The sequence below is a fragment of the Oryx dammah genome, unplaced genomic scaffold (assembly GCF_014754425.2).
Source record: "Oryx dammah isolate SB20612 unplaced genomic scaffold, SCBI_Odam_1.1 HiC_scaffold_26, whole genome shotgun sequence".
Taxonomy (NCBI): domain Eukaryota; kingdom Metazoa; phylum Chordata; class Mammalia; order Artiodactyla; family Bovidae; genus Oryx; species Oryx dammah.
In genome coordinates this window covers 89,822,715-89,829,385 of record NW_024070210.1, presented here as the reverse complement: position 1 = coordinate 89,829,385, position 6,671 = coordinate 89,822,715, and positions in this window count along the sequence as shown.

The following is a 6,671-nucleotide window of genomic DNA, read 5'->3' as shown; positions in this document are numbered from 1 at the left end:
AATCCCATGGACAGAGGAGTCTGGCAGGCCATACAGCCCATGGGGTTCAGACACGACATAGCGACTAAAGCAAGCAATGTGTCCCAAGCCCTTTGACCATGACTACCCTGGGTCTAAACTAACCCATTTGTAGAATTAAGTATAGCAGGTTAGTCACAAGATTGTTCTCTTTAAAACTATGACATGGGGGTAAAGAACTAGACATACATAGTAGGCACTCTAATTGTTTGACCCCTTTCCCCCATATATTTGGCTTCTGCTTCTTGCCATTCTCAGTCTCAGTTAGTCACCTGCATGTTTACTTGTTACACTTTTTCTAAAAGTATCAAGTTTCCTGGAGTTTGTCAAGTTTCCTGGAGTTTGAAGAATTCTGCCCTTCAGTCTGGAATATCTTTCTTTCTTCCCTGGCTCTGCTCCCTCAAAGATGAGCTTAACTGTCATCTCCCTGGTACAGTTTTCCGAAGTCAGGAACTTCTAGATCCCTGCAGCCTCTTGTACATACTTGAATTGTAGTTTCTACCTGATACAAACTTTTTACCTTTCAGTGTACTGAAAGTTCTTGGAAGACAGAACTGGGCTGGCTTCCTAGATGTGAGACCTAAGCAATTACACAGGGACCTGTGCTTAGAAAGCTCACAGTTCTAGTGTTGTTTTGAAATTCTTAATAATTTTTGAACAGAGGGCCCTGAGTTTTTTATTTCAGCTGGGCCCTGTAACATGTCATCAGTCATGTCTGTGGGCCTTGTGGGCATGAACTACATGTTTCTTAAACATCAAACTGACAATTTCTTAGAAAAACTGAGGAAAAAAAGGAAAGATGGACCCTGGAAATGACTTGATCTCTGGGTCTTGAAATTAGGACTTGAGTACCAGCTGTCTTTCTAGAAGGCACAGTAGACTTTCTGGGATATTCTCTCAGGCATTCCTCTGAGCTCTTTCCTTTCCCATGCCCCTGAGATGGTTGGGTCCCTTTAAACTAACTGAAAATTCAAAAGAAATCTCTGCAAATTTTCATAAAGTTACAACTCAACAAGTAATTGCTAAACAGTCCCTTACTGTTTACATAGCCATCTAAATTACAGTATCAATCTGCTAGAGTCCTTTTTCATGTTTCAAAGGCAAGAGTTTGAAACTTCTCAGAAATGGTTAGAGAAGTTATGTCAAAGGTGAGATTCCATTAACAATACTTAAAATTGGAAAACGTGTAACATAAATATCACTAAAATTAAATGTTAAAATATTTATTGAACAGCTGCTATGTCCAAAACACTGTAAAATTCTGGGATGATACAGAGATAAATAAGTTATTAATTCTATTCTCAGGAGTTTATAGTCTACAAAGGAGACAAAGAATTAGGTGTAACAAATCAGATTATCATGAGAAAAGTTAGAGATAAAAATAAAATACTGTGGAAGCAGAGAGCAGGAATGATACATCCTCTGTGGAATCAGTGGAAACTTCTGTGTAGTCTTCAGTATAAAGAAGATAATTCAACTTTCGGATTCAAGTAATTGGACTCCCTGTTTAGAGGATTAAATTCCCAAGCCATAAATCTCAGAGTCCAAATATGACAATTAGGCATTTTAAATAATCATACACAGAGAATGTATGTTGCTTGAGTCTTGTTTATAGAAGGGAGGGGGGTTAAAGTGGATGTACATTCTTTGTGGACACACAATTATTATTAATTACTCAGCTCAGCCTTCTCCCTTATTGCTACTGTTACAAAAGACAGTTTCATTTGCATTAAAGGGAAATTTAATCTCTTAGCATTGTGTTGAGACAGAGAATGGCATGCTATTGCTTTTGATGAGAGAATCTTTACACACAGGTTTATTTGTATCTATTTAATAGCAGTTTTTTTATTGCTGCAATTTCTCTGGAGAGTCTATATTTGCTAGATTGAATTTTAAAACCCTAGCACAGTTGATTGCACAACCAGGCTGAGTATTGTTCCAGAGAACCACGCAGAAAGCCGAAACCTTCAGGAATTATGCATGGTATGGGTAATTGGCCCCCATGCATTTTTATGGCTGCTAAAGAATATTGTTCAAAGTTTGTAAAAATCGTAATTTCAGATTCCTACCAGGAAGCATACTATCTGTAAAACATTTATGTATATGTGGGATGACCTGAATTACAACTTTATAATGAGTATTCCAGACAATGTTTTCCCTGAAAAAGAAATCTTATTTTTCAAAATATAGACATTAAAAATAGTTTCATCTAGTGATGGTCATCTGGACTCCAGGGACTTGATCTTGGCATCCATTCCCATCCCTCATGTGTTCCTTAACTTAGGAGCCATGTTACAGATTCTGTTAAGATCCTTTGTCTGGGTTGTTAAGAATCTGTGAAATGGTGCTGTCAGCAAAGATGAAAGTAATCATGCATTATGAACTAGAAATCCTTTAATGTTGCTTTTAACTCTAAACTTGTTTAAGTCATTTCCATGTTCAGATATGGAACTCTTGGGGAGGAAAATAACAAATACTGAATGGAGATCAGGAGAACCGGTTTCCTGACTTTGTTTCTAAATAGCCCTATGACCTTGAGCCAATTATTTACCTTTATTCCTCGACTCACTCACTTATAAAGGAATGGTTCTGAGATAACATCATTTTGTGTCTGATAAGCATTTAATAATAGTTGACATTCATGGAACAGTTTCTGAATGCTGGAAATTGTTTTAAGTATCCAACATAACACATTTGACCTTCATAATGACTCCAGGAGGTAAATACTATAATGTTCCCCTATTTTCAGGGAGGGAAATTAAGGCCCAAAGTTGTTAATTAACGTTCCCAAGGTCACCCAGCCAACAGGTGATAGAGATAGGATTTGAGCCCAGGCATTCTAGGCTCATACTCTTAAGCACTATGTCATTCTGCCTGTAGCCTTAATCTTTTAAAAAAAATTTTATTGAAATATAGTTGATTTACAATGTTGTGTTAGTTTCCGGTAGTACAGCAAAGTGATTCAGATGTATGTGTGTGTGAGACAGTGTACAACAACAAAATATCTATATTTGTTCTTTTTTAACTTTCTCTTTTATTGTAAGGTATTAAGAATAGTTCTCTGTGCTATACACAGAGGTCCTTGTTGGTTATGTTATCTGTTTTACATATAGTAGTGTGTGTATTTTCATCTCAAACTCCTAATTTATTCCTTGCTCCCTTTCTGTTTTAGTAACCATAATTTTGTTTTCTATCTCTGTGACTTTATTTCTGTTTTGTAAAGAAGTTCATTTTTATCGTTTTTTTACATTCTACATATAAGCAATATCACATGATATTTGTCTTTCTCTGGCTTACCTCCCTTAGTATGATCATCTCTAGGTCCAGCCATGTTGCTGCAGATGGCATTATTTCACTTTTTTTTAGGAAATATTCCACTGAGTGTATATATATAAAACAGATCTTTATCCATTCAGCTGTTGATGGACACTTAGCTTGTTTCCACATCTTGGCTGTTGACAAGTGCTGCTGTGAACATTGACGTGCATGCATCTTTTTGAATTATGTTTTTCTCCAGATATATGCCCAGGAGTGGGATAACAGAGTCATGTGGTAACTCTGTTTTTAGTTCTTTTAAGGAGGGTTCCTTTTTCTCCATACCCTCTCCAGCATTTATTATTGTAAACTTTTTTTTTTAGTGTGTTGGGTCTTAGTTGCACAGGGTCTTCATTGCATCATGCAGGATCTTTTCATATGGCACACGGACTCTAGTTATGGTTCGAGGGCCCAGTAGCTGTGGTGCATGGACTTTAGCTGCTCTGCAGCATGTGGGATTTTAGTTCCCTAACCAGGGATTAAACTCACGTCCTCTGTGTTGCAAAGTGGATGCTTAACCACTGGACCACCAGGAAAGCCCCTATTTGTAAACTCTTTGATGGACATTCTACCTGTAACCTTCTAAGTAGTCCTATAAAAATCCTAGTTTCACTCAGAATGGAATTATCAGTGCTGTGAAATCACTATCAATACTTATTAGTATTTGTTTAGAATTAAACCATTAAACAAGTTCATGAAGCAACTTCTATATGCCCAGCACCCTGCTGGGCAGTAAGAAAATAGAAACTTGTGTTTGTGCTTTCAAAGGGATAGTTGGTAAAATAAGGTCTACATATTTGAGGTAACTATGGTTAGGAGGTACCATTTTGTCTAGCAGACCACAATTTTGTCTCAAGTCTAATGTGGCTTTGGAGAAAGGCTATAATGTACTGCTGTGTTTGGCAAAGGCCTGAGAGAAGATATAGGGCCTTGGGTGACCTTGGATGACCTTGAAGGATGAGTACGCTGGGTTTAAATTGATGCAGAGAACAGCACTACATATGGGCTATGCTGCATGAATCAAGGCTTGGAGAAGCGAATGACAATGGCAAAGCATCTAAGACAGTTAATGGATATGGGATTTGATAATAAGTTACAGACTGATCAGGAAGAGTGTTTATTAACTTGAGAACCAGCATTAGTGATATTGGAAGGTACGGGAATATGTAGTTCTGAGGAAGTGAAAAAGAAGACTAAGTCTTAAGACAGTATTAATGGATTCACACAGTCATGGATGGGAAGTGGAGTTCTATTGTTTGATGAGCGTGATAGGAGGGCAGGTTTTGTGAACTAAGACACTGTATTATATAAATTTAAGTGGTGTGAAAAAATAAAGGGAGGAGATGCTGCAGGATATTATCAGACAAGAGTCACATTGCATCCTTGCACTGAGCATTTCTCGTTGAATAGGTTGTTATAAATCAAATTGCAAGTGATTACTAAAGAAAATGGTATTAGGAATAGAGGCAGGTACAATATCATGAGGAATATATCAGATAAAGTATATAGAAAATATCTGAATGTACAAGATATGACTAGATAAAGGAAAGAAAGGAATCGGATGGGAGCAGAAGACTCAAGGTACAGTTCTTGTAGGAGATGACAGGGTGAGTCTGCATACAGATGAAGACAAAGCTGGCTACTGCTGAGCAAAAGCCTGAAGATGGCAGAAAGAAGATGAATGGGCTCCTAGGGATTACTGTAAGTGTTGAGAGGCAGAGATCAGGAGCTTGAGCGGTGGCGCTAGCACTGAAAATGAAGAGACATGCTTTCTTTCTGACACTGGAGGAGGTTTTGAGGCGAGCAGGAGGTGCTGAGTTAGCGCAAAGCAATTACCTTCAAATTTCCCTGTTCCATTAGAAAACAAGTCAAAAGAGCATGATGGAAAGAGATTGAGGCTCTAAAGAGAGAGAGAAAGCAATTTAGAGGATATACCAGGGAGTTAGCAAGAGGTGAATAGAAGCATTGCTGACGGTGGCAAAGGTCAAACTTAAATTAGTATAAAGGAGACAAATCAAGGGAAAGCCGTGAGCAGGCTAATAATTAGATGCCCTTTCAAGGAGATACTCTTTAAATATTTATCCAACTTTTTACAGAAATGAAGTTAGCCGGAGAATGTTACAGGATCAATTTACATTTTACCAATTCTATCTGTTAGAAATCCTATGTGGAGACCTGTGTTTTAGTACCTTTTAAAACTGGGTCCTGAGGATAATAGAAAAAGGGATGCTAGGAATTCCCCTTGGAATTGAAAGAAAATGGAATCTAAACCTTCGGGAGTGGGGCTCAGCCATCCTGGAGCCTAGCTAGTGAGTACAATTATGTGACTTCCTCTAATGATACTTTATTGCCTAGAAATGTAAATGGGAAGCAGGTTCATCTATTTATTTGATATCAAGGCTATTAGAGAGTGATATGTATTGAAAGAGATTCATTTTGCACTTCCCATGCAGTGAACCTGTTGTATTTTGTACAGGCATGCCTTGGAGATATTGCGGGTTCATTTCCAGATCACCACAATAAAGCAAATATCACAATAAAGTGAATCACATTTAGCTTCCCAATGAATATAAAAGTTATGTTTACACTATACTATAGTCTGTTTAGTCTGTACAATAGCATTATGGCTTAAAAAAAACTTTATAGCACTTAATTTAAAAGACTTTATAGCTAAAAATGCTAACCATCATCTGAACCTTCAGTGAGTCATAATCTTTTAAAAATAGTGACAGTAAAGATCACTGTTACTATCACTTAACAAATATAATAATGCAAAAGTTTGAAGTATTTTGAGAATTACCAAAATGTGGAACAGAGACACAAAATAAGCACCAGCTGTTGGGAAAATAGTGCCGATACAGGATTGCCACACACCTTCAGTTTTTTTTAAGCAGTATCTGTGAATTGCAATAAACAGGTTCAGTGCAGTCGCTCAGTTGTGTCCGACTTTTGCCACCCCATGGTCTATAGCACGCTGGGCCTCCCTGTCCATCACCAACTCCCGGAGTTTACTCAGACTCATGTCCATTGCCTCAGTGATGCCATCCCACCATCTCAGCCTGTCGTCCCCTTCTCCCACCTTCAATCTTTCCCAACATCAGGGTCTTTTCAAATGAATCAGTTCTTCACATCAGGTGGCCAAAATATTGGAGTTTCAGCTTCAACATCAGCTTCCTTCCAATGAACACTCAGGACTGATCTCCTTTAGGATGGACTGGTTGGATATCCTTGCAGTCCAAGGGACTCTCAAGAATCTTCTCCAACACCACAGTTCAAAAGCATCAATTCTTTGGTGCTCAGCTTTCTTTATAGTCCAACTCTCACATCCATACATGACT